Source organism: Canis lupus, chromosome 16 (genome assembly GCF_048164855.1).
Source record: "Canis lupus baileyi chromosome 16, mCanLup2.hap1, whole genome shotgun sequence".
NCBI lineage: Eukaryota > Metazoa > Chordata > Mammalia > Carnivora > Canidae > Canis > Canis lupus.
Genome location: NC_132853.1, coordinates 53,370,029 through 53,397,890, shown reverse-complemented (window position 1 = coordinate 53,397,890; position 27,862 = coordinate 53,370,029). Strand labels below are relative to the sequence as shown.

The following is a 27,862-nucleotide window of genomic DNA, read 5'->3' as shown; positions in this document are numbered from 1 at the left end:
TTCCAGGCATTAGAATCCGGGCAAGGAGCTGGAGTGAGAACCCAAGGGTTAATATTGCTATAGTGGGAAAGTTATCTGCTTTGTTGTACAACACAGCTTCCCAGCACTACAGAAGGGGCTATTAGCATGCAAATGTACTTTGCCTCTTGCTTTTTAATGTTTTACTTCTCTTAATTGCTGAAACCGGTTGTAATTTCTGAGCACTGCTGGCTTCAGGGAAGTAGTTTCCTCTAAAGGGATCTATCATTGCACCTGGAAAGATTTTTGAATTCTAATTTTATTAACCATTTGGGTGAGGCATTTTCTCTTTTTACCGAAAGAAGAAGGAGAGGAAAGAAAAAGTCCAGGTTGAGTTTAGAAACCTTCTCCTTTTGCCTTAGTCTGGTCCAGTGCTTTAGCTTCCCCTGAATTCCTTGGTTTTGAGTTTTGACATTCCGAATAAGAGATCAGAAGTCACATCTGATATTTGACGAAGAGAAGAGGGAGCTTATTAAAGATTTCAGGTGTCAGACCAGTGGTAATGAATTTGCAAGGAGGAATTTCTCTGACTGCTACTTGGATTGGAGCATAATCTATTCTCTCATTCAGAGGTATTTAGATGAGTGCATTATTTCTGTGGTGCTCACTGATGCCAAAACTACCTCCCATGAAGTAGAAATGACCAGAGAGCCTCTGTCACCGTAAGACCCATGTTAGACCAAGCAAGACACTCCGCCAATTTAAGGCATAATTGCCTCTTCCTCCGCATCCACACATCCATCCCAACTGAATTCTTTGGAGACATTCTGAAATCGGGTGTGCGGGCTCCAGAAAACAAGTCCCTCTTGTAGACTTTCCACAGGCGCCACTGTTGGTCAAGCCATTTTGCGTCCTGGGAAGTCCGTTCCTGAGGAACTCTTGGAGATCATAAGCCTGACCTGGCACTTCTTTCTGGTTGAAAAGCAGTCTTGGAGAGCCTGAAACCCGCAGAGGCCATCACTGCACGCAGATCCAGGACCGCTGTTGGCAGAGGTGGGTACTGGAGACAAGGTGGGAGCAGCACAGGGGTGTAGTAATGTTGGGGAAGGGTATAGGATGCCTCGACCACTTGAGGCAAAGGGTTGATAGGAAAATTCTACCTCTGCTGAGCTTGTGATACCACACGCAACATCTTCTTGTCTACCATATAGAAACGATCCTTAGATATTACTCAGCCATTAGAAACGACAAATACCCACTATTTGCTTCAACGTGGATGGAACTGGAGGGTATTATGCTGAGTGAAGGAAGTCAATCAGAGAAGAACAAACATTATACGGTCTCATTCATCTGGGGAATATAAAAAATAGTGAAAGGGAATAAAGGGGAAAGGAGAAAAAAAATGAGTGGGAAATATCAGAAAGGGAGACAGGACATGAGAGACTCCTAACTCTGGGAAACGAACTAGGGGTGGTAGAAAGGGAGGAGGGCGGGGGGTGGGGGTGACTGGGTGAGGGGCACTGAGGGGGGCACTTGATGGGATGAGCACAGGGTGTTATGCTATACGTTGGCAAATTGAACACCAATAAAAAATAAATTTATAAAACAAAACAAAAAAAAAAGAAAAGATCCTTAGGATCTTTTACTGGCCATCCACCACTTTGTTAGCTTTTTAGCTTGCGATTGGATTCTGAGTTTCTGGGAAGCCCAAATGCAATGGTCTCCTGCCTTATTGAGTGAAAGGGCGATATACCCACCACCATAAAGCTAGGGCCAGCCTGCAGGGCGTTGGTTTTCTTGTCTTCCCACACACACTTCTCTGTGTCCCCACGAAGCCCTTCCTGGCCAGTGTCTTAATGAATGCACAGAAGAGAAAACCACAACAGAAAATAGATCATGAGCCTGCCTGTTGATTTATTCGTGGACACATTTGCAGGCCTGGGGGATTGTAATGTCTGAATGGGCCCAAGTTAAAGCCGAAAGAGGTTGTGGCGGAGCTGAGCTCCGGATGGAGACTCTGGAAGAAACCAAAACGAAGACAAGAGGAATGTGCTCCGGGGTCCAGGAGGCTGGAACAGCACAAGGCAGTGAAGTGACATCAGGCCACTAGCAAAGCCCGCCTTTTGACGTGTCTTTTTGGTGGTAGTTAGGAGCCGGATGGCAGTCGGAGGCTGTCCTCTTTCTTAGCACCTCGTTTGTACCGGGCACTTTTCATTCACTGAGGCTGCTCAGGAATCCATGGTTGGAAGTTTTATCTCCATTTTGCACGAAAAAGAAACAGGTTCAGAGAGTCACCCAGATGCTCCAGGGCCTCAAGGCCCCTGAGAGATTAGCAGAGCCCAGGGCTCACGTCCTTTCTCCCTGGTTCCCAAACTTGCCCCTCCACCCCATGCCCCCCCACACCCGACAGGCGTGGAATCTTCCATTTACCCTGACAGAGCCTCAGAGGAGACCGACAGTGGGGAGGGCTCCCTAGAAGGTGGACAGAGTCACAAGTGGCCTCGCTCTGTCCCCAGCCACCCACCGGCACTTCCCCTCCCCAACAATTCCACCTTGTACCCTTTGCAGAAAACATGACTTTTCCCATTGATGGAACTCTGAGGCCAACAATAGTTGCAAGCACACCCCACCCTTTCCTCCCAGACCAAGCTGTAGGGCTGGCTGGGCCCTCCTAGCCCCCCACCCCACCTGCCTTGACCTTCCCTTGCCTGGGGGGAGCTTTCTGCATGACAATGTCTGGTCCCTGCTGCCCCGAGCTGCCCTCTGGCTATTAGCACCTAATGAAAATGTAACCGTATTTAACCCCCCACAGCCCCAGATTAGCAGGAGAGAGCCCAAGTGGGTTTAATTCCTTTGTATGATAAGCATCCCGCTCTCCATTTGGACGGTCCGGCCCCTTCTCCCTGGAGAGGACGCAGAGCTGTGTAGGGCGAGCTTGGACCTCTCAGCTGTCCGGGCACAATGGGGAAAGTATCTTTTGTGGCATTAACGGCTTTGGGGAGGGGAGAGGGGAGGGTGCGGGCTGCTGGGGAGGGGTGCAGTTGAAGAGGAGGAGAACAATGTGTGAGAAGCTGAGGCTGTGGGTTTCCCACACGGACCAATATGTCCCCCCCACCCCCCTCTGGGAGAGACAGATCCGCAGCGACCAGCCCACAGCTGATCCCGCCTTGATTGGCTTTTTTTCCCATTGTGCTCTCAAGGGACGAAAATCCTTTTGTGGCGTGAAAGGAGAGGCGTTCCTGCCGTCCCCTCCCTCGAACTGATTGGCTGTGTCACAGGATGGCCAAATCCACCCGGATTAATGTGTGGCCGACCCGGCCCAGAGTGGGGACGTCTGAGTCCGCCCCTTTGGGCCAGGGTGTCTGCTGCCCTGGGAGCAGGGGAGGGGGACCCAGAGGGGCGGGCCACCACCTTCTTCATATTTATTATTCTCCCCACCCTCCCCAGCCCTGCGGGGATGTTTATTCATGGGCCACATCTGCTGGCTGGCAGGCGACATGTCTCTTGTTAGAATGCCTGGAGTCCCCAAGGAGCCGGGAAAGTGGGGCACATTCCTTAGGACAGGCCTCTGCGCTTTGCTCACATCATCCTTTGGCTTTTGAACCCACCTGTAATCTTAGGCCTCCCCGCCGCCGCCCGCCCGGCTCCCGCCTTTACCTGCCCTGAACTTCTCACCTGGAGATTCTGGGTTCTCTCGGCTGCCTCCCAGTCCCCGGGCCCGCCTGGAAGGAGAACACCTCTCTCTGCTCTTTGCTCCTCTGTTGCTTCTACTTGAATCACATTCCCCTCTGTGGCTTCTTGTATAAATAAATCTCAGGCCTTAAAATATTTATTTATTTATTTATTTATTTATTTATTTATTTATTTATTTATAATTATTTATATATATACAATGTATATATATAATTATATAATATATATAATATATATAATAATATATATACACTTTATATATATTAGTATATATACTAAATATAATATAGAATAACATACACTATAGTATAATATAGTATAATATATACTATATATATATATATATATATAACCTCTTTCGTTGTGCTTATCATTCTCTACCGTAAGTAGTCATGATTCCTCTCAGGACCTGTAGGATCCCAAAGGTCAGGCTTTGTCTGTCTGATTTACCCCTGTCGCCTCACCTGCCCCCATCTAGGTCTGATTCATAAGGTGTGTACTTGGGTCACTCTGAACCTGCTGGTGGAATGAAATGAACATATGCAGCTGGACCCCAGGTCTCGGACCTCTCCTTCAGACCTGTCAAGGAACTATGCAATTGCCTTTTTTCCCCATTTGTAATGTGACACAAATTTGCTTCAACATAGTTTTCCATTCGTCCGCCCCCTACGTGGTTTTAGCAGTAGCGGGCCTTGGCGCTTGACATCTCCAAAGATGGGATGTCGAGGAAATAGGATAAGGCCCCAACACAAAGAGGATGGACAGAGCCATGCCCAGATTCAAGGGGACAGGACATTCTGTCAAGCTACTCCCAGCCCTGTCTGTCTCTAGGGCCCGCTGGGTGACAGTCAGCCTAGTAAGTGCTTCTGTGTGGGCAGCTGGGAATGTCTTTGCGATTTCCTATTGTAATCGATATTGGTTTTGGGAAATGGGATGCCCTCCAACATACTCAGGAATATGGCAAAAGAGGGAAACTATTTTAAAAATAAGAGAAATTGTAGCGTTTTTATGGACAAGCCTGGTCAAATCTGTATAGGTTTTAAGTGATGAAGTACTAGCAGACCAGGCTGTGCTGGAATTACACAATTTTAGCAGCGCCATCAAGAATTGAGACGAGACAGTGGCTAGCTCTAGGTGTGAGTGAGGAGTCCCTGAGATCCTGGGTGTGGCTTCTAAGCCAATTTAAGGATGCTAAGTAGGACATCTTTCAGGTATGCAGTTGAGAGCCTACAAGAAATCAGAGAATTGGACTATGATTGGCCCAGAGATGCTTTGACCTCGAAGCTCTGCTAAAGTATGACTCCACTCTATCAGTCATTTACCTATTAGCATGAACTGATTCGATCAAATTGCCATTATTTAAATCTTAGCTGACATCACGGACTGTAGGTAATGGGAACTTGGTTACCAGGAATCGGTGTGGTAAGGGTGGAATAAAGGCTAAGAAAGCCCTAAGATCCTCCAAGAAAGGATCCCAGGAGGGGGAAAAGTGCAGAAAGGGAGGGGAGGGGCTTTTGGGCAAACTCCACCCCCTTGAAAAAAAAATTTGCCTGAGAGCATTCCTGTCTGGGTAATATGACTTTTCCACCTCTCTGTTCCCAGAACCCTGCATATAATAGTTATTGCTGCAAATTGCTCCCTTAAAGGTTAAATGAGAGGACCTAAGAGCCAAAAGCACCGTTCAAAAGGAAAGAACAAAACAAAAAAGCCACATGAGTTCTTAGTTCCAATTAAGCTTGACAAAATACTATTTGAAATACAATTCATTCGCAAATTGGGATCAGTGCATTAGACTGGGCTTGGGAGCTGAAGTCAATCAGCGGGGTCGGGGAAGAAGTGGCTCCGCCTCCGAGTGGATCTGAACCACCTCCCCTGATTAATGCGGAATCCCAGGGCTTATCCGTACCACCCATCCCAGTGTGTCTGCCAAGGGGGACTTGCGGCAGTGACCTGGGGGTGTCAGACAAAATGCAAGTCTGGGTCCCCAGCCAAGACCCGCCTCTTTAGAATTTGGAAAGGGGTAGGGCCCTGCGAATCTGCATTTTAACAAGCACCCAGGTGATCCTCATGCATGCTCAAGTTTGAGAACGGTTGGGTTGAGTAGAAGAGCTAAATCCAAAGGCTCCACCGCTCCTCAGACCCCACTGCAGTACTCACTGCTCTCCTGAGAAGATGCTCAGCTGTAGGGAAGCTGATGCGTGAGCTCAGAGTTAAGCAGCTATAAGAGTGATGAACACTTAAAAATGAAAAAAAAAAAATCCCACTTTCAATTCAATTAGTGAACTCTAAGAGCCTGCTTATTTTTTTTTAAGGGGGCTTATTTTTAATAGAAAAATGTTCCTGTTTGAACATGGAGCTTTACCTTCCAAGTCATAGAAGGTTGAAAGGTAGCTTTGTGAAAGTGATGGGTTAATGAAAATTTTGAGAAACTTTTCTTTTTAAAGATAAGATGTTTGTCTCTGGTTGCCATGAAAGGGTTGAGTGCCTTCTCTAAGTAGGCTTATACAGACCTCCATGCATCAATCCATAAATAATGCATTTATTCATAGCTTTCTAAGAACTCAAGCGTTAGGACAGAGTTTTGTCTGAGAGGGAATTTTGCAAAACTTGAGCATTGCTCTGGATGTTTATGCCTCCGTTTCAAACTGACTTGAATTGGGCTTAGAATGGTTGGGAAGAAGATGGCCCAGGGGATATGTTAGGAAAAAAAAAAATCTCAGATGGGTCTTGGTGTATCAGAAGGAAGCACTGAAATTGATGTTGTTTCTCCCAATTTAGTTAGACAGCCATTTTATACTTAAAAATATCAATTTTTAAAAATAAGAGGAAACCTGGGTGGCTCAAGTCATTTAAGCATCCGACATTTGCTCTCAGCTCAGGTCTTGATCTTGGGGTCTTGAATTCAATGCCCACCTATTTAACAAATAAATTAATTAATTAAATAAGATAAAATAAGAAGAAACATCTTTAGTTCTGTTTCTAGTTTTAAGAGAATCTGCACACCTTTTGTAAAGGTCCAGGACGTTAGCTACAGCTGAGTTAGTGATGTCATAATGAATTACTTCTCGATAAGATGCATGGCTGGGGAGCAGCCTTCTAGGACAGAATTTATATAACCCAAAGTCAAAAACCACAGTTTTCTAAAGCAAGCCCTCTCATGAAACAGTTTTCTATAACATCTTGTGTCTCAATGGTTCAGAACGATTGTGCGAGTACAAATACCATAAACCTCAAAGATGCTTTGTAAAACCTCTGTATTTTCCTACGTATTATTTTATGTTCACCACAGTTATACACATAGTTCTTTGCTTTTGTATTGAAATATAATAATATACCCACAGAAAAGTGCTCGGATGACAAAGGTGAGCAGCTTGATGAATTTCGTGTACTGATCACACCTTCGCAACCAGCGCTGGGATTAAGAAGCAGAACTTTAGAAACCCCTTCGTGCTTCCTTCCAGAGACTCTTCCCCCCTTCCCAGGGAGGGAAACCCCTATGCTGACTTTTAACACTCTCAATTTGTATTGCTTATTTTTGAACCTTATATAAATGAAATCACACACTACGTGTGGTTTTGCGTCGGGCTTCTTGTCATCCAGTCTGACTGTTGCATAAAGTCATAGACTGTTTATTCTCATTGTGGTAAAATATTCCATTGTGTGAAAATACCACAATTTATTTTTCCATTCTGCTGTGGATGGACATTTGGATACTTTCCAGGCTGCGCTCTTATAACTGGAACATGCATGGAGTTCAGAGAGGTCTACAAAGCTTGCAAGATGAGGACATTTTCTTAATTGATAAAATCCTAGCTCATTTTTGAAATATGATGCTTAAAAAAAAAAAAAAAAACAAAAGCACTCCCCCAAGTTGCAAACGTGTCATTGTGCTACATGTTGTACTAAGGAAAACAAACAGATACTGTCCCTCATCTCCAGAGGCTACAATCTAAAATAGGTAAAACGAAAATAAAATAAAATAAAATAAAATAAAATAAAATAAAATAATAAAATAAAATAAAATAGGTAAAACGTTAGCATGAAAAAAAGACATAGATGATACAGAAATACTGAGGGAGCATGAGATGATACCGAAATGCTCACAATTTGCACGTGTAAATTTTTATTTAGAACTAACAGCATACTTTGTACTACTGATGTCTCTAGAGGATTTTATTTGCCGTTGACCTGGTTTGCCGTGGAGCTCTGTATTGCTGGGCTTCATGAGAACCGAGGGCTGGGCTCTCCATCCAGCTCCCACCTCTCAGGAGCCAATGCCCTCTCATTCTGCTTTGCAGATAGAGCTGCTTCACAAGCCCCTCTGGGAAATTGCTCTGCTCGGTGTACTTGCAGTTTCTGCTGCACCGTAATATTGTGGCCATGACCGTGGTTGGCCCCATGCTGACCCAGCCTAGACTCCACTTGCTCACTTCTCTACTCAATTCCACCTGCTAACTGGAACCGCATCTTGTTCTCTGTGTCTTAATCACCAAGCCCCCAGGGGTGCAATCTGCTTGGCCCAGCTCCTCTTGTGTTCACTTGGTGAATGGGACGAGTTGAGTCAAGGGATGCAATCGACTGTTACTTGGGTGGTGGGTCCAGATGTCCTGCCTACGTGTGTATCAGGTGCAGTGGAATCGGCTAAATTTTAAGAGATCCCTCCCAACCTGTGAGCCCAAGAATGATGGCATCATCCAGTTCTGTCTCTGGCACAGGGAGCAGAAAGTCCTTCGGGGACCTTCCATTCTCTGCCTGGAGACACCTTCATTGTCATTCACCATCATCATTATCAGTAATTTTGATATTGAAGCTCCATGATTCACTTACTAATTTTACCCTTTTATCGAAATGCACCATTTTCTTTCAGGCCAGAAACAAAAAGCACACTTTAAGTGGTTTAAATATACACAACAACAAAATAAATAAATAAATAAATAAATAAATAAATAAATAAATACAACAGATAGTAAGTACACATGGGGGTAGTAAGTCTGGAGGAGTCTTCACTGAATCCTGGGTTTTTAAAGATTTTATTTATTTGAGAGAGAGATATATAAATAGAGAGAGAGAGAGAGAGAGAAGAGCCAGGTGGAGAGGTAGAGGGAGGAAGAAGAGAAGCCAACTCCCTTCTGAGCAGGAAGCCTGTTGCGGGCCTGGATCCCAGGACCCTGGATCATGACCTGAGCTGAAGGCAGATACTTAACTGACTGAGCCACCCAAGCACCCCTGAGCCCTGTTTAGACTGGAGCCAGGGAAATGATTACAGGTCCCCATGTCCCCTGGGGGCCAAAATCTAAAATAATGACACTGTCCAAAGAGCAGCAAACTTGTTTGTGGCTCTGACTGAACTGTGTGGGTCCTTTTTATATGGAGAAGATACTCTGTGATTTAGACATTGGTTCTTAATACTATTTTAAGTGCATTTATGCATGCACACGTATGTGAGCATATATGACATACATATATACACAATATGTACATAATTAAATAGGGGGGCAAATACACAGATACATATATACATACATATACACATATACGTGTATGTTGTGTATATATAATTTTATTATATAGTAAATACACTAATATATACATTATTTTATTATATATTATTAACATAATATATCACTATAATTTATTATAGTAATTTTTAATATTAATTACATTAATACATGGTTAATTATGTATTATTGTATATACGTATATGTAATGATATATGTATAATACATAATTAATACATAATACAAAAAGCAAAGTGGTTCTCTGAGCCAGTCTGATTTGCCATCTCATTTAATTCCTGGAGTGCTGGTACTAGAAGGGCTCTCTTTGCTTTTATAAAGAGAAACTGAGGCACAGAGAGGAAAGGTGGCTTGGCCAGGGTCACAGAGCAAGCCAGTAAGAGCAAGGACTGTCAGCTGTCTGCTCTCTGGCTTCCGAGCCCATCAGCCCTCTGCCCTTGGAGTGCGCAGCCCAGTGCTGTGGGACAAGTGTGCGGAGCTCACGGTCGGGCAGAAAGAAGCGATGTCCTGCTCCCCCAGGATGCCGTGTGCCGGAGAAGCCCACTGAAGGGGACTGTGGCCGGGGTGTTTTTGACCCGTGGGCGCCTCTGCGGTGCTCAAACGTCAGGACTCTGGGGGGTGGACCAGCAAGCAGGCCATGGAGTGAAGGCGGGAACTAGGCATTTCCCTCTGCTCTGTATCCTCAGTGCCTGTCCCAATGCTTGGAGCAAACCAGAGTTCCAAAAACATTTGCTAAGTCAACTTCCTTATTTAACTGGCTTTCAAATATAAATACCTGTGGGGTGGGTTTGTATTTCAAATTGTCATCCATGAGTTGACATTGATGAATGAATGAAACGTTTGGAGGGCAGGTTTTCTATCAGGGAGAGGGAGACAGTGTGACATCACTGGCTTCTGGGAAATGGGGAGCGAGAACAGGTATGGACCGGGAAGACCCCAACCACGAGGACACATGGGGTGTGTTGCACAATTTGCACCCGGACTGCCCCAGCCAGGTGGCCCATGGCGGCCGTGAGAGACGCCTCTCCCAGGGGCCAAGCCAGGGTCTCACAGGTAATCCTTCTTGGGTCTTCACCCATTTCCTATTTTCCCTGAGTTAACAGATGTTTCCTTTCTTTCCCTTATTGGCTTTCATGTCATAATTAAGACACGCTTTTCGGCCACGTGTCCTCACACACACAGTGGTTACTGCACCAGATCTTATCCCTCTGCCCCCTAGCCTGGGTCCCCGGCCCGCTGCTTCCTTTAACCCCTTCCTTCGCGCCTCCTCCCCATCGTACTACTGTTTACTGAGCATTTCCTTGGGCCAGGCTCCAGATATGGGTTCAATTTCATCTCTTTCACACAACAGCCTCCTGAAATGAGTTGGTACTTGTTTCTACACTTTATAGGTGAGGAAACTGAGCTTTCCAGTCCAGTAAGTGGTCAAGTTTGAAACCAGATTCTCTGTTAAAGTCCCGGCTCTTGGAATGACACCCCGTATTGTCTTGCTCTGTGAATTCTTAAACTTGACGCCCTGCATTAACACCATGGAACGGCCGCTGGTGGGTCTTCCAACAATCCAGTCTTCCTCAGATCTGCTATTCATTCTCCTTTCCAGGCTCGACACACCCTCACATCCCCAGCATCTGGCCAGGCGTGCCACACCTCTGCTCTCCTGCCAGCCACTCAGGTGTGTCAGTAATTTCCAATGTCTTTTCTTGGCATTCCCCCAACATCAATTTGAAAGTTTCTCTAGTTTCAAGAGTTGAGTTTGCATTTTAAGATGAAATCTAGGAAAAGGGATTTGATAGCACTTTGATGTCATTGGGCAACAGTGAGTTGGGGGTAGAGAAAATCTTGATTTGGGATGTGCTATCAAATCCCTTTGATATTATTGATTGAATGATCAATGAATGATCAATCATTCATTCAACCCACCAGACATGTTCAGCATCGCCGAACCTAGACACCTAAACAGAGCATCTTCAGGACACAGTGCTTCCTTCCTGGGTCAAGGCCCCCGGCCTCAGCCTGATGCCTGTGTAGGATGCCACATGCTGAACAACTTGAAAGAACTTCGGAGAAAAGTTGAAGGCCGCCAACAGCGTCTTGCCATCACCATCTTGATCGTTAGTGTTAGGTTAGCCTGCATTTAACACGTGCCCTCTCCCTTTAGTCGCTTTGTCCTTTCCCAGATCCATAAGCAGTGGTGATGAGCTTGCAGGCATTTCTGCTAACATCAGACTTATATTCTAGATTAGGAAAGAAACAAAACAATTTGACCCTAATGTTCAGGGGATGGGAGGTTCATCTTTGTTTCCTCCAGTTTACTTATTTCCAACACTGACAACGAATCCATTACATCGTGATATAACATCATAATTTGTTTCTTTTTCTTTTTAAAGATTTATTTATTTATTTATTTATTTATTTATTTATTTATTTATTTATTTATTTTAGACACAGAGAGAGACAGAGACACAGGAGGAGGGAGAAGTAGGCTCCATGCCTGGAGCCCGACGCGGGACTTGATCCCGGGACTCCAGGATCGCGCCTTGGGCCAAAGGCAGGCGCCAAACTGCTGAGCCACCCAGGGATCCCCTTGTTTCTTTTTTTAAAGATTTTATTTATTTATTCATGAGGGACACAGGGAGAGGCAGAGGGAGAAGCAGGCTCTCTGTGGGGAGCCCAATGTGGGACTCGATCCCAGGACCTCAGAATCACGACCTGAGCCAAAGGCAGACGCTCAACCACTGAGCCATCCAGGTGCCCCCATAATTCTTTTCCTACTTTTCTTTCTTTCTTTCTTTCTTTCTTTCTTTCTTTCTTTCTTTCTTTTCTTTTCTTTTTTTTTTTTTTTTTTTTTGGCTCATCTTTAGGAGACATTTCTGGTCGGTTAGTCCTTTCAGGATTCAAGAAGGTGTTAAGGTGTTAATAAAAGATGGTCCAAAAAAAGAGCAAAGAAAGTGGAACCACTTCTGGGAGTTTGTTCACCTGGAGCAGAGTGATGACAGGTCAGAGTTGGTAGTTACCTTTATACTCTTGGAGGGGAGGTAGAAGAGACCTCGCAGGACACATAGGATGGGTCAGGCATTTCTGGGCAGGTTTCTCCCTCGGATCCCCACAATATGAGTGAGATTGGTGCCATGTCCAGACTTTCGCACAGGAGAAAACTGAGGCTCTCAGAGGGTAGGTGTTTGACCTACGGTGCTCAGCCTGCAGTCAGCAGAGCCGCCTCCACACTTGACCAGGCTGGCTGCTGCACCCTTGCCCTGCAGCCCAACCCAGGGGACGCTGTCCTCTGGTGGTGACAGTTCCATCTTGTTCCATCCTTCACGAGTGAGAGGACAGAAGGAGAAAGGGGAAGCGTGGCAACCAAAGACTTTTACATTTAGATTGGGAATGCCACTCAGGAAACCTGGAGATTTGGCCTTGGGGGGGCAGACAGACAGACCTGGGCTCAGATCCTAGCTCTGTCAATATTTTGCTCTGTGTGCTCTTTATTTCTGCTCTCTGCAGCAGGGCTCTGAGGGCCAACTGCTATGGCATAAATTGCAAGCAATGCTTAATACCTAGGAAGGGTCCCGTGTTGGCAGGTGTTACTAACAGACTCTGTGATGGATTGTCCTATCTTAGGCATATGCTTCTGAGAAAATCTTGGAGCTCAATGCATTTGGTGTGCTCACCTGCCGAATGCATTCCGCTTCCCTCAGGAGCCTCTGCAGTTAGTTGATAACCAGTGAGCAGTTGAATCACTGTGCTGCAAAGGACTATGATCTTTTTTTTAAATTTTTATTTATTCATGATAGTCACACACACACACACACACACACACACACACATAGAGGCAGAGGGAGAAGCAGGCTCCATGCACCCGGAGCCTGACATGGGATTCGATCCCGGGTCTCCAGGATCGTGCCCTGGGCCAAAGGCAGGCGCCAAACCACTGCACCACCCAGGGATCCCCAGGACTGTGATCTTTTTGATTCTGGCTTTCAGATCTCAGGGCTGGAGCTCTAAGAGATGGTCTGGGAGTCTGGCCATGCCTTCCTCCACGATCGCCTTCAGAAAAGTGGAACACGGAACTCAAGATGCAAGTATATCCCCTTGTGACTCCAGTCGGTGGAAGGCATGGTGGAGAACAGCAGGTGGACAAAGCTTCCCTGGGCCTGGCTTCAGGTGGGACACCTCTCACCAAACCCACAGATTATGGGGCTGACCCAGACCCAGGCAGAGCAGGGGATGGCCCGAACCCCCCAGCTACCGCCGCAGGCTCCCCTCCGAGCTCAAACACTCCCAAGCCCCTCGTTAAGGACCCCATGACCCCAGAACTGAAGGATGGTCCCAGGCAATGACTTTGACTCTTGATAGAAAAAAAAAAAAGGAAAAATGTGTGAATGAAAAGCAAGAACTCTCGGAATTTGAGAGTTTCAGCCTGTCTTTTTTTTTTTTTTTTTTTTGAGGATGACAACATTTTAAAATATATGCAAATGAACGGTTCTAACAGTGGTGTTTTTAGAGCTTTTACTTCTAATAGAGGAAGTTTCCGTAGCACTCAGGACTATAATGATTTTATGAAGATCCTTACATGGGGGGTGAAGTCAAAACTCTGAATTTAAAGTGCTTTGGGGGGACACCTGGGTGGCTCAGCGGTTGAGCGTTTGCCTTTGGCTCAGGGTGTGATCAGGGGATGGGGGAGGGGATTGAGTACCGCATTGGGCTCCCCCACAGGGAGCCTGCTTCTCCCTCTGCCTCTGTCTCTGCCTCTCTCTCTCATGAATAAAGAAATAAAATCTTAAAATAAATAAATAAATAACGTGCTTTGGAAACATGGTGGCTCATCTTGCCATGGTCTCTGCCAAGGACTCTGGGCCTTTTAGCAACCGCAGGTAGTATCTGAGCTGAGCGGGGGTTCTAAGGCTTGGGGCTGAGTTTGCAGGGTGGAGTCTTCCAGGATTCCAGCACTAAGCACTGACCAACTAGATCTGCACAGAGTGAAACAGAAACAGCAAAATCTGTGCTCCCAAACTGAGCCTCTGCTATGCCTGGGGGTGGGGGGCCCACCCCATCCTTGCACTGGATGCCACTTTATGGCCCCAAATACACACCTGAGCAGAGCCTCTGGCCCCTTACTCTGATTGGCAAGTAGAGACCTTCCCCCTCCCCACCCGCTGGCAGCAAATACCCCTAGGCTGTGGCCGGAGCTCTCTCAGGACACAGCCCGCTGGGGGCTTTGGAGGCGACTGGATTTTCCCAATGGAGGTGAAGTGGCCTCTGAGGCCCCGTGGGAGGGGCGGTGGCGGGAGGCGGGCAGCCAGGCCGGACTGGGACTGTGTGAATGTGGCCGGCTCATTGTTCCTTAGCTTTGTGCTTCAGGCCTCGATGGGGCTGATTTAGAAATCCTAATCAGGGAGCTCTCAGGGCTTCCCGGGTGTGACATAACTTGAGCGGCTCTGGGGGATCCTTTGTTCTCTGATGACAGCTGACTCGGTCTCCAGTGGGAACAGTTTGAACATAACTCCACGCTGCATGCACTGGCAGCTGCGGCCTTAACTCTTTGTTACCCACCTCGGGGTCCCCTCTCCTGCCTGCTGCTTCTGCAGCGCATCAGCTCTTAAAGTCACCTTGCGGCGGAGGGAGGAGGGGGTAAGATGGTCAGTGGGGCAGGGACGCGTTGTGTCCCACTCCTGGGACGCTCTGGGAAAATCCAGTGTCCCCGACCCTGTGCAGGCTCACTCCACCGTCTGGAATGGCTCTTGGTGTGACTCTGGCACAGAATGTGACCGTTCACCTGTCCACAGGTGCTTGGGTGGATATCTCTCCACTCTGGCAGAAGTGACTGCAAGCAGAGAACAGGGACCTTAGACATACGCTCACACTCCGGGGAGTCTTCTGATCTAAAAACAGAGCCAATCAGTTCAGGAAATCTGACGAGCAGGCCAGGAAGCAAACCCCGCAAGAGCAGTGAGTTTGGAGCCAGGTGAACCCCGTGCAGTTGCAGGGTCACGGACATCAAGCCAGTTGTTTCCTTTCTCTCCGGGCCTCTGTATGTCCATCTGTAAATGTGGAGACGGTTGTAATGACAGCATAGCCCCGCTAGATTGTGGGGAGGATGACACGAGATCTTGCACGTGCACGTCGGTGGTTGGCATTACTAGATGTCTGCTGCTGTTGCTGGGATACCAGAAACTTCCTCCAAAGAGAAGGTGCTGCTACCCCAGGAAGCATGGAATGGGTGAACGCTGCCGATGTCTTTTAAATTAAATCATTATTAGTTGTCTTTTGATGATGAGCTAGCAAGGCAGCTAAAAAGAGATGGCTAGAAACTAATATTTGGCACCAGGTCAGTTCTTCATTCCACGACCTCTGAGTGCCAGTCACTGAGGGTAGCAGAGATGACAGAGACACAGACCTGGTCTCAAGTAGCTGAGATGTAAGGTGGGCTGTGTAATAAGAACTCTCCTTTGCAGCTCTAGAAACCCAACTCCAATTAGCATAAGTCAAATGAGAATTGAAAGAAAGATTACTACAGTAGCTCATGGGATCCAAGGGAGAGTTGTTCAGTGATGCACCTGCCAGAGGAGGGAACAACGAGGACCAAAGCTTGGAGTGCGATCAGTACCTCCTCTCTCTAGCATGACTTCTCACTTCCCGTGTTGGCTGGCTCTACCATTCTGTCTCACAGCAGGTTAGTGTAAAACATAGCGGACAACATAGGTGGGAAGCATTCCTCGGTTTAACATTGCATAGAATTCGTGAGGGAACTCATGGACCCAATGATGATCAAATACCCATTCAGGACTGAACAATTCTGGCCACGGGACAGGCTCACGTTCTGACATGGCCATTTCCTCTGAACCACCACAAATGTGGATAGGGGCATTTAACCAATTCTCAAAAGGGTTACTGGGAAGACAGTTGTACAGGAAACCACTGCAGAAGCAGGACCGGGTTAGGAATGGAGTTAGCTTTCTATCTCTAGACCAAAGGGAACCATTGAAAAAATTTAAGCTGGGCTGTGTATGTATTTTCCAACTATAACTTAAGAACAAATAGAAAGGAGAGGATGATTTTAGAAGTGGAGATACCTATCAGAAGGCTATTGTATTGCCCAAGCATTAGCTAATGAGAACCTAAAGTAGGGTGATGAAAAATGGGGATGGCCAGGAGACAGAAGTGAGACATATTTAGGAGGTGGAATCAACAGAACCAGTTAACTGGATACTAGAAGAGACAAGTGAAATGTTGACAATGATCCCTAGACCACCGGGAAAACACATGTTTATAGATACGGACTAAAGCAGTAGCCCAGTACTGCCATATCTGATTAAGTTAGGTTAGTGTTAGGGTTACGGTTACATATATATAATTGGATATATATAATTTATATGTATCCATCCATCTGGAAGGATACGGTAGGATTGCTTTGGTCCCTGGGAGGTAGATGAGGAGACAAAGCTGGGATGTCATCAGAATGGTAACTGTTCCCTAGCCTAGTCCCTCACACAAGTCCAATTCCTATAGAAAAAAACAGCTGCAGGCAAAAGCTCAAAGTGAGAAGTGGGATATAGCTAGTTGACACTATGAGATACAGAGATGGGGAAAAGGGAATATTTCCCATTGCTTTCAAGGCTCTAGAAAGGATCACAGGTCACTGAGGATGGAGGGACACCACACTCTTTAGCGTCTCCAAGTCCTGTGCTCTCTACATCTGTTCAGCAGCCTTCTCCTGGAAAGTAGCAGGGGAAGAGGGCTCCAGCTGTACGGTGCTTTAGAGTTACCACAGGGACTGCCATGGGGGGCAATGCATCACCTGCTCCTCCAACTCTATTCCAGCTTTCTCCAAAGAAGCCTTGCTTTTTTCTGTCTTGTATAATATTTTAAGTTGGGGCAAAAAGGAGGTTCTTTGGAACAACATCATATTTTCTTGGGATGGGTAAGATTGGAAATAAGGAGACCAAATAAGATGCAATTATATTGTTTAAGTGATAAGTTAATGAGAACCTGACATAGGGGGTGGTGGTTGAAAAGGAAGGGAGGAAACAAGATGAGAACCATTGAGGAGACGGGCTCTTCAGGACTTGCAAGTTGCATGTGGGAGCCAAATGGGAAGTGGGGAACAACTGGGATTTCCTAAGTTGGGGCCTTGGCAAAGACAATGGTGCTTCCATTAACAGAGTTTGGGAAGTCGACAGTTTGGTTGGAATTCAATGAATCTGGGTACATACAAGTCCTCATTTGAGAGGAAAGAAATTGGAAGAGGTATATGTGTTAGTTGGATGCTAAGGCCACATAAGTCCAAGACACAAGAGGTAGGCTTCCACCATGAGACTTGCTGATCATCTGAAATGGTGGAGATTTCCGGACCTGGGTGAGTGATGAATGCTATTAAAGAATGTGTTTTAGACTAGCAATCCCAGAATTAGAGATGAGTTCCTGCCTTTGGAAAGAATGTTTCAGGCTAGATGGGGTGGTATGGATTAGAATTCTTTCCAGTGAGAGTTCCACCTGTCATCTGTATATCCATCTGCCCATCTATCCATCCATCCATCTGTCTATTATTTCTTGAGCATCTCTTATTTTCTTAACTCTGCAGTTGTGGAGAGTCAAAGAACAAAGCACAGCTTCATCCCTGGATTAGCAGAATACAGCCAGCAAATCACTAAATCTCCAAAAATAATATTTGGCATTAACTTCTCAGTACTTTCAATTGTGTAGCTGGTCAGGGTAACTAGGGGGTCTTCTTGCAGACCAATGATCAGTTAACATGTTCTTTTTGACTACATGACAGATAGTTTAATTCCAATAGAATGCCTAAAAGTTTTTCTCAGCAACTGGCATTGGGATTAGCTACATTTTATATTATTCATTTCTAATTTAAATTCCTTATTGGTTTCTGGAATGCTTGCGCACTTGCAACATCTGTTCTTCACAATGGTCCATATTTCATGCTCAGATATTAAAATTCATTTAAATAATAGCTTTCGCTACATATAAATGGATCTGTTTTTCACAGTACATAGAGAGCATTGCAAAATGTTCACTATCTTCTCTAAATTTCCCCCACCTTTTAACAAGAATGCTCAAAAGTTGATTATGCTTCAACGTCTTGTGTCACCAGTGGTATAAGCTGGTGAGAAAGTTTGGTGGATTCACCAGCCTGTACCTTTCCAAACAGGAGATTACATTTGTTACTTAAGTCTCCAGATCTCCAAAACTTATTTTCCCTGGTCACCGACAGCAAAACTGTCAAAGGATGACAGTTTGGGTAAATATATTGCTTAGGACTATTTATTATTTTTTAGAAAATTTTAAACAATTTCTGAGGATTCTTTGTTTTGCAAACAAAACAAATAAGTAAACAAAAAAGACAGTCCATCTCGACCTGGCTTAAACAAAAGAGGGGCTTTATTGACCTACTCCATTGGAAGAATGGATAAAGTGGAATTCAGGGTTGGTTTGATCCAACAAATGAATTAAGTCATCAAGAACTTGATTTTATTTTGACCCTTTGCTCTGTCTTCATTGGTGCCATCTTTATCTTCAGGCCGGTTTCCTTCAGGGTGGTAAAATGTCCAAAGCCTGGAATGTCATCTTCAAGCCATGCTCTCCAGGAGTGAGGACATTGGCTTTGGTGGCTCTCCCTGACAAAGTTAAGAACTTACTCTCTCAAAAAGTCTTAGCAAGTTTTCCCCCAGGGCTCAGGAAAATGCCATGTGTTGACTGACATAGACTTCATTTACTTGAACCAGTCATTTTGGCAGGAGGATCAGAATTGAACCTCTGATTGGTCCAACCCTGCAGGTAAGTGGGATCAATCTCCATTCAAATCCTATAACTCCTATACAGAAGAGAAAAGAAAAGCTTCTGGGGATTCAGCTATAACTTCTATAGCGAGACTTAGAATTTTTCCAGCATTCAATCAACCAGCATGTTTTGAGCGCCTTCTACAAGCAACGAACCCTACTAGATTTTTGGCAACTCATGCTCTGCAAAACCAGCTGCAAAAATCTTGATCTTTACAACTACTGCAGTGACAAAGCAATGACCTGAAATCCTAGGGCAATGGGCTGAATCTGTCCTCCAGCTGCTGAGGTGAGTGCAGTGAGTGTCCTGTTATAAGAATCATGGCACGTACTTAGAATGAGAACGATTCAAATGACCAAACTTCAAAGCACCTAAGTAGGAACATGGTATTTGCATTTAAAAAAAGTAGGAATACCTGAGAAATTTCTTTCCTCCCGTGTTTATGTGTGATGACAGTTCTTTGAATGAAATAATGTCCACTAGACCTATTGAGTTGTGATAAGCCTCCAGTTAATATTTGACTGTTAGCTTCCTGTTAGAAAACTAATAGCAAAGAATAAACCACAATATAAATTAAGTCTCTTCCTTCTCTCTCTTGAACTTGGGTGTCTGTACCCTTTTAAAATGATGTCTTTCTGCCTGTAAATTTTGAGGACGTATTTCCTGTTTCTCCCAACTGGAGAGAGTGGGGAGAAACCTTCACTGGCATTCAGGTCCCATCTACTGTCCAAAGTGATTGAAGGAGGTTTCAGTGACCAAGTGGTCTAAACATTCTGCCTGTTTTCAAGGCTCCTTGAGCATCTGTCCCCTGCCTATCTGGGAGGTTCTTCAGACTTGCAGGTGAAGTAGAAGAGAGAAGAAACAGACACTGAACAAAAACAGAGCTTTGGAGTGTGGCATCAATGGCATAACTTCCAGTGGGGAGAAAAGAGCCTTCTAGTTCCAAGGACAGAGCCCACCTGTGTTACTTATTTCCCTGTTCCCCATCTCACTGCCTTTCCCTCCTCCAACCCTCAACAGACTAAAGGATCTTGTTGGCTCCTATTGATTCTCCAAACACCTGTGTCCACCAGACTGTCCTTTATGGATATTTCCTGGTCTCTTGGCTTCGGCTGGCTGGTGTCTCCATGGCAACAGGGAGTGGGGAGGGGGACGTGGGGGCAGCTCAGCCCATTTGTCATCAATTGCCACTGTTTTGTTCTGCTTGGTGTGTGCTCTCAATTGAGTCCTGGAGGAGGCAAAGCAGAGCAGAGGGATTCAGCTGACGGGCAGCCCCCCGCCTTCTGAAACTGGGGGTGGAGGGACATAACAGAGGGAACTGCCTTCGGAGACACCCAAGGCACGGAGATTGTAACAGAATGCCCAGCTTCTCTGGGGGAATAATTTTTCTGTAACTGAGATTTTTGTTTGAGGAGGGAGGGTGGCATTTGTGTCAGCCCAAAGACCTTTACAATTTTGTTGAATGGAGAGGAGGAAATTTTGCCCATAATATGGAATACGATGTCCTTTTCTTCTGTGTTGGAATTTCATGTTAAAAAAGGAAAGAAAGAAAGTAGTTGGGCTACCATGGCACCACTGCCTGAAACAGCGTGGGTTATGCATCCTCTGTGTGTTGCGCATTCATTGAGTAATTCACGGAGACTGTGCCCCAGCCCTGTCCCCTCAATCAGACTTTGAAGGTTCAAGCCAGACTCACTGGTTAGAAATAGTCCTGGTTGGACCCAGCCTATGAATCCTTCTCTTGGTTCTGTGAACTCTGTTTTCTTTCACTCCCATCTTTGCCCTCAGCAGAGGTTCAGACCAAACTCCTCCCAGACTCATGGCAAGTTGGGTGATGCCTTCTCTCTCATTCCATAAGGATCCTACCAGTGGGGTCAAATGAATGTCTCCTTCTCCACGTTTTTCTAGATGGCCTCTCCACATCATGGACAACATACCCCAAACCTCTCCCCTTCAGGCCCCACCACCTGAATTCCCAGTGTCCTCTTCCTTCTTCTCTGTTGGCTTTTCTTGACCATCATTTTTGGCTTTTGTTGCCTCCCCCTAACTGAAGTTGGTGTTATCCAAGGATCTGTCCTTGGTCCTCTCTTCATACTGCTCTTCACTCCTTGCAGGGCTGTCCACTCTGGCAGCCTTTACTCTGAGCTCTGGGGCTGGCTCTAAACCTGCCTGGAAGCCAGGTCACCCTCCCCAACAGCCAGCTCTGAGAGACGCCTGCGCGTGGATAGGAACAAACCGTTCGAAACAAAGCTGACTCTCCCCCATTTTCTCTGGGCGTTGTTAGTACCTCTCCTCTCCTGTTGCTCAGACGTGAAAGCTTTAGATCATCCTGAATTACTCCCACATATGACATGACTCCCTCTGCCTCATCTGTCTACTCCTCCTCTTTCTCCTTTCCCTCAGCCTTTATTTTCTTCGTCTTTCCCTCCCTCCCCATCTCATTCCCCACTCTGTCTGTCTGTCTGTCCATTGTTGGAGCCCATCTCAGCACTTCCTTCCACCCACCTAACCAGGGCTCTATGCTGTTCTAGTTTCTCCCCCTCCTGTTTTTGCCACTTCTGACCAAGTCAATCTCTGTTCAAAACCTAACTCTCTAATCCCTAGAAATCAAAGTCCAATCTTTACTTTATGTCAACCAAGGTCCCCCCAAACATGACTTGCCCTCTGACCCCCCAAGCTATTCTCTCCTACTCACATGTTCTCTGACTAAGCTTCGCGACCCCTGGATACTGTTGTCGGGATTACAAAAAAAGCACACTTTTTGGCAAAATACATTGAAAACCTTGAAGGTATGTTTTTGACCAAGTATTCCATTGCCAGGAATTTATCTTAAGGAAATAATCAGACAGCTGCACAAAGATCTGTGCCTGAGAAGCTTCCTTAAAGCGTGATTTGCAATTACAAAAAGATGAAAACAATGTTCAGCGTCCAATAATATCAATACAATGGAACACTGGGAAGCCATTAAAAAATCATACAGACCCGGGGCCCCTGGGTGGCTCAGTGGCTGAGCATCTGCCTTCGGCTCAGGACGTGATCCCGGGGTCCCGGGATGGAGTCCCACATCGGACCTCCCCACATGGAGCCTGCTTCTCCCTCTGCCTGTGTCTCTGCCTCTCTCTGTATCTCTCATGAATAGATAAATAAAATCTTAAAAACAAATCGTACAGACCTATTTACTGACTTGGAAAGATAGTTCTAGGATTTGTCTAGGCTTCTAAGTAAAAAAGAGGGTACACAGAGATATGAATATATAATTCTTATTAACAAACATATGATTTTTAAGTGCAATATTTATATGCATAAAGAACAGCTCTGCAAGGATATGTATGTACATACGTATATATGAACATACATCTTGTGGCTGGAATTTTAGTTAATGGTTTATTTTTTCCCTTTTTCTTATTAAACTTAAACATTTTTTTACAGTAACCATGACCTAACTACATAAAGTAATGAAAGTTAAATTTCTCCACTCCACTGAAGTAAAGCCATTAAAAAATTCTTTTTTTTTTAAATTTTTATTTATTTATAATAGTCACACACACACACAGAGACAGAGAGAGAGAGAGAGAGGCAGAGACATAGGCAGAAGGAGAAGCAGGCTCCATGCACCGGGAGGCCGATGTGGGATTCGATCCCAGATCTCCAGGATCGGGCCCTGGGCCAAAGGCAGGCGCCAAACCGCTGCACCACCCAGGGATCCCTAAAAAATTCTTTTTTTTTTTTTTAATTTTTATTTATTTATGATAGTCACAGAGAGAGAGAGAGAGGCAGAGACACAGGCAGAGGGGGAAGCAGGCTCCATGCACCGGGAGCCCAACGTGGGATTCGATCCCGGGTCTCCAGGATCGCACCCTGGGCCAAAGGCAGGTGCCAAACCGCTGCGCCACCCAGGGATCCCTAAAAAATTCTTAAAAGAAAAATGATCTCCATTCTTTTGTCACTTTGCCTTTGTTAATCTCATCATCGTGCCTAGCTGTCTCCACCTCCTCATGTGGCCATAAAGCATTATCCATTTCCATTACATTCTCTCTTCAAGGGAGGAGCCAATTCTGGGGTCAAAGGTACAAGGTTAGTGTCCTCATTCTGCTCCCTACTCTCCCAAATTTCTTCCTCTATAAAGGAGAAAAGGGTAATATAATATCTTACCTCTTAGACATGGCATGAGGATCAGATAATGTATATCAAAAAAAAGGGGGGGTGGTTAAAGAAGTGCAAAGTATCACAGGGCAGTCAGGGAGTGTGAGGCCCTGGGGTCTACCTCCTGGGACTGAATTGCCACACGGGGGTTGGAGCCTTTTCAGCCTCAGCCTTGAGTCCAGTATGGACACGGCCCAAGCTGCACATCGGTCTGAGAGCTGGCCCCCAAGAGCTGGCTGTGTGGGGTGGAGGGGAAGGCGAAAATTCCTCCTCACACGTCCCAGGACTTCTTGTCCCTTCCAAGGCTTCCAAAGCGATGCTTAACTCTAGAAGTTATGGAGAAAATGTCCTGGGCCGGTGTGTCTGGCACCCACAGGGAGACCAGCGCCGCCTTGTTGTCTGTCTTCATTTAGTCCCAGACTCGGGATCTGAGGAGGTGATCATCCCCGGGAGCTGGGGGCCCTCAGAGCCACTGGATGGGTGATAAGGAGGTCTCTATTTCCCATCCTACCCCTGGCTGGAGAGTGGGCTGAGCTGCTGAGTGTGTGTGTGCCGGTGTGTGTGTATGTGTCCCTCATCTACTTAAAGTCTCTGTCCCCAAGAAGACTGGGCCTATCACGTACTTTTTAAAGTGACCCAAGACTCAAAACCACCTACTCAGGCCCCTAAGGGATCGAATGGGAAGGACAATCTGGGAAGAAATAAGAAGGATCCATGAGGATCCGTGTCAAGCTCTGCAGAGCCGGGGAGCAGAACCAGCCCTCACCATCGTGGCCTGCCCCTTGGCCGACGGAAGAAGGGGCGGCTGGAGACGATCATGGGGAGTCTTGGAGGTGGATGGCCATCCAGGAGGGGGACTTGGAGGCAGGCATGGAAGGGTGCAAGCGCTGGAGATCATTTGTCTTGGCTTGGTTGGGATGCCGTTTGGCCAGCCTGACTGAACCTGTCAACAGCTCCAAAGTGAGGTCAGCTGGGGGCTGGAGGCCTCATTAGCTATCACCAGAGCTTGCATCTCAACCTCTTGAATCATCCATGATGAAACTCTTTATCAGCCAGGGAGGAGGCAGCCCCGGGGAATAACACTCCTGTATAAGGCTGGATTTTGAGCGAGGCTACATCCGGGAGGACCGGCCAGGATGAGTTAGCCCCAGTACACACTCCAAGATAACCAAACAAGCGGACTCGCCGAAGGGAGTTATTCGGGGCTCTCCATCTGGGATCCAGGGGGAATGTCGGTTGTTCTTCCCAAAGCTGGCCTAACTTAACCCTTCGGCTTCCCGGCCTCACCTTCCTTCCCTGCCAAGTCCAGCCCCAAGGGCGAGGGTGGGTGGGGGGGCACTGGGGGGCAGGTGGGAGGTGGAACCATCAGCCCAGGGATGGGGCATGGAAACAGTTTCACTTCTGCAGAAAGATTAGGACTCCTGGTGAGGCCGGGAGGGATAAGCCCCGGGGAGGACTCAGAGTTTTGTCAGAGTTTCTGCTAAAAAAGAAACAATTGCCATCCTGGGGCAGCACATCTGAGAGATAGAGGAGAGGGGCGGAATGTCCCGGGCCCCGGGCATCTCCAAAGGCTTCAAGGCCGCCCCCCGAGGTCCCCCGGGGGAGGCTGGCCCGGGGACGTGTCCCGTGGGTGACAAAGAGGGACAGGCTGCCTGCCCTGGTAATCCTGGGGGCTGCAGTCATGAGGGAGGCTGGAATTTTTAGTACAGCCTTGAAAGCCACTCTCAGCCCACCCCACACCCCACCCTCGGGGATGGGAATAGGGCAGGACGCTGGCAAAAATAAATAGAAGCTGCGGTCCAAACTGACCAGGCTGAAATTGTTACTTGAACGGCAAAGACAAACATGTGCCAGATAGTCTTCCCAGGCTTGTTTTCCATCTTCTCATCCTGTGTCCCCGATCGAAGTGTTTCTAGAAGAGCCCCGGAGGGAGCAGTGGGGGGAGGCCAGAAGGGAAGCCGGGCGAGGGGCGAGGGGTCCTGCAGCACCCCCAGGCTGGTGCGACCCCACGGGGACCCTCAGCACCCAGCCCCGAGCTAGGCCCGGCTGCTTGCATCCCAGCCTCCGACTGGCGCTCACTTTGGAAAGGGGGAGAGAAGTGGGCTGCATAGGGCTTCCCGAGGAATTCGGGGGGTGGCGGGGTGGGGGGACTCCGTTTGCAGCCCCGGGGAGTTTCTAATTGTCCTCCTTTGAGCGTTAAGTGTGTTGTCCTTTTCATTTTTGTCAATCATGTCACCTTCACTAAGGAAGGAGAGAGGAGGCTGAGGGCCCCCCCTGCACCAAGCCCTTCTTGGGAGTGATGGGGGGGCCATGGCCGAGCTGCACCCGTTCTGGGCTTCTGGGCCCGCTGGGCTGCTAGGCCAACCGAAGGCCAAGCCAGTCGCCTAAAGGGGTGCATTCATTCCCTCCTGGAGGAGCTGCAGTACTGCCGGACAGCTGGGCTAAGGGGGCTGCAGGGGGTGCCCCTGGGTGGGTGGCTGGGGTGGGCGATCTCTGTGGTCATGGGTGGCTGGGGTTCACGGTCTGCAGGGGCTCCTCCGGCACCAGGGGGCTAGACGAGTGTGGAAGGGGTCGTGCTCCGACCTTCTCCCTGCTGACACACGTCAGGAACTGTGGGGAGCGTGGATGCCCGAAGGTGTCCCTTAGACTGTCCCCGCACCGCGAGCCTGTCCGACCAGACGTGGACTGAGACCCGGCCCGGGGCCCTGGGAATGAGTTAGCGTGAAGGTCCAGAAAAATAAGCTTTGTGATCGGGATGCTCGCTAAACTTCCTGTGTTTGCTTTGTTTGTTTTCCTTTGGTTTTTCTTTTCGAGGTCCCCCCCTCCTCCCTGCTCTCTCTGTGTGTCCCTATCTCTGTGTCTCTGTCTCTCGTTCTCTCCCTCGTTTAAACTTCAGTCTCTCAGCTGGACGAGGGGCTTCCGCGGGGGCAGATGGTTGGCCACACTGGGGCCGGAGCTCGGAGGGTGAGGGTGAGCGGTAACCCGGGGCCGGGCTGGCCTGGTGGTGGCTGTGAGAGCCGGAGGGAGCGCAGGGCAAGGGAGGAAGCTCGGGAGAGGTGCTGGCCCTGCTTGCTCAGCACCCCGCCCACCTGGACAGTCGGCTTCCAGTTTTCAAGCCTTGGGGATTCTGTGTTTTGTTTAAATCAGGGAAGCTGTTTCCCTTACATCCTTCCAAAAATAAATAAATAAAAAGGCTGTCGTATCATCTTACAGATGCCGCTACCAAAAACAAAGGTTCAGAACTCTGGCCATTCTTTAAAAAATCAGAAGATCAGAAAGTGGGAGTGGGATGCGAGGAAGGATTTTAGGGACAGAGGAAGCCAGTTACCTGGTTTATTTATGTCTCGTGTCACTCTCACTGCCACCACTAGTAACAACATGTCACTGATACCACTACCATCACCATCATTATCACCATCATCACTACCAGCACCATCACCGTCACCACCATCATCACCACCACCACCACCACTACCACCACCATCAACAATAACATCAGCAGCACCATCATCACCAGCGCCACTGTTACCACCACCATTATTACCACCATCACGGTCACCACCACCATCACCACCACCACCATCATCACTGTCACTATCCCAATCACCACCACCACCATCACTACCACACCATCACTACCACCACAACATCAGCAGCACCATCATCACCATCATCACTGCCATCACCACCATCATCACGACCACTGTTATCACCATCATCATTACCACCATCACCATCACCACCACCATCACCATTAAGAACATTATCACCACCACCACCACCATCAATACCACCACTATCCCCACCATCTACCTCACCGTGATTACCAATACTACCGATCCACCATCACCACATCCACCATAATTACCACCGCCACTGCTGCCACTGCCACTCCCCTGCCATCCCAACTACCACTATAGCCACCACCAGGTAGCTCTTAAAAACATCAAAGTTAGGTACTACCAACCTTAGCCAATATAACACATTTCAGATTGTTGGACCAGATAGGGGCGCCTGAGGCATAAGGGTGCATCTTATTCATATTCCAAGTGATGCATTCATATTCCAGGTGATGGGACCAACAAAGTACTTTCTAGGGGATTCTGTAAACTACTGGGCAACAGCAGAACTTGATGGGAAGTTTCTATCCTTGGATCCCAAAGACTCGGGTTCTTGCCTTGGCTCTGCCATTTACCAACTGTGACCTCGAGCATCTCACTTCTCTTTGGGGCCCCAAAGTCTTATACATAAAACAAGGATAATGAATACCCATGGCCTCATGGATTTTAAAAGAAAAAACCCATGTAAAACACTTTTCACAGTAGTTAACCTATAAACATGCTAAAAATCCTTCCTTTTTTCCATCTCTCTCTTTCTCCTCTTGTTCTTCCGACTTTTCCTCTTCTTATTACTCCCAGATTTGAGACCCTCATCCATCCCCAAACCTCTGACTCAGGCAGGGCGCCATGAATATGGGATAATAATAAGGCTTCCTACACGTGGGCCTCATCTCTGCTCCTTTAGCTCCCACCATCCCACGTGCACAGGACACTCTCCTTTCCTTGAGAGGACGGAAAGCAATCCCAGGCCTTGGGCACCCAACATGTGGAAGATGGGTGGGGGCGCTCGCAGAGGAGTGGAAGAGGAGGGCCAGTTCCTCCGGAGAACGGGGTCAGGCTCTGTGCAAGGGCTAATTAAAAGGTTAGGCCTCATTTCTTGTGTCTTCCAGGAGAGCTCACAGGGCGAGCAGGGGGAAGGCCGAG

The 27,862-nt window shown here is 47.2% G+C and overlaps 1 long non-coding RNA gene across 1 annotated transcript; it reads left to right on the top strand.

Annotated features, from left to right (window-relative positions):
- Nucleotides 1-243: 243 nt before the first annotated feature.
- On the top strand, nt 244-13,840 carry LOC140607563 (uncharacterized). The gene is made up of 3 exons (XR_012009534.1): nt 244-1,011; nt 10,768-10,839; nt 11,610-13,840. It is a non-coding gene; the product is annotated as an uncharacterized lncRNA (long non-coding RNA).
- Nucleotides 13,841-27,862: the final 14,022 nt, after the last annotated feature.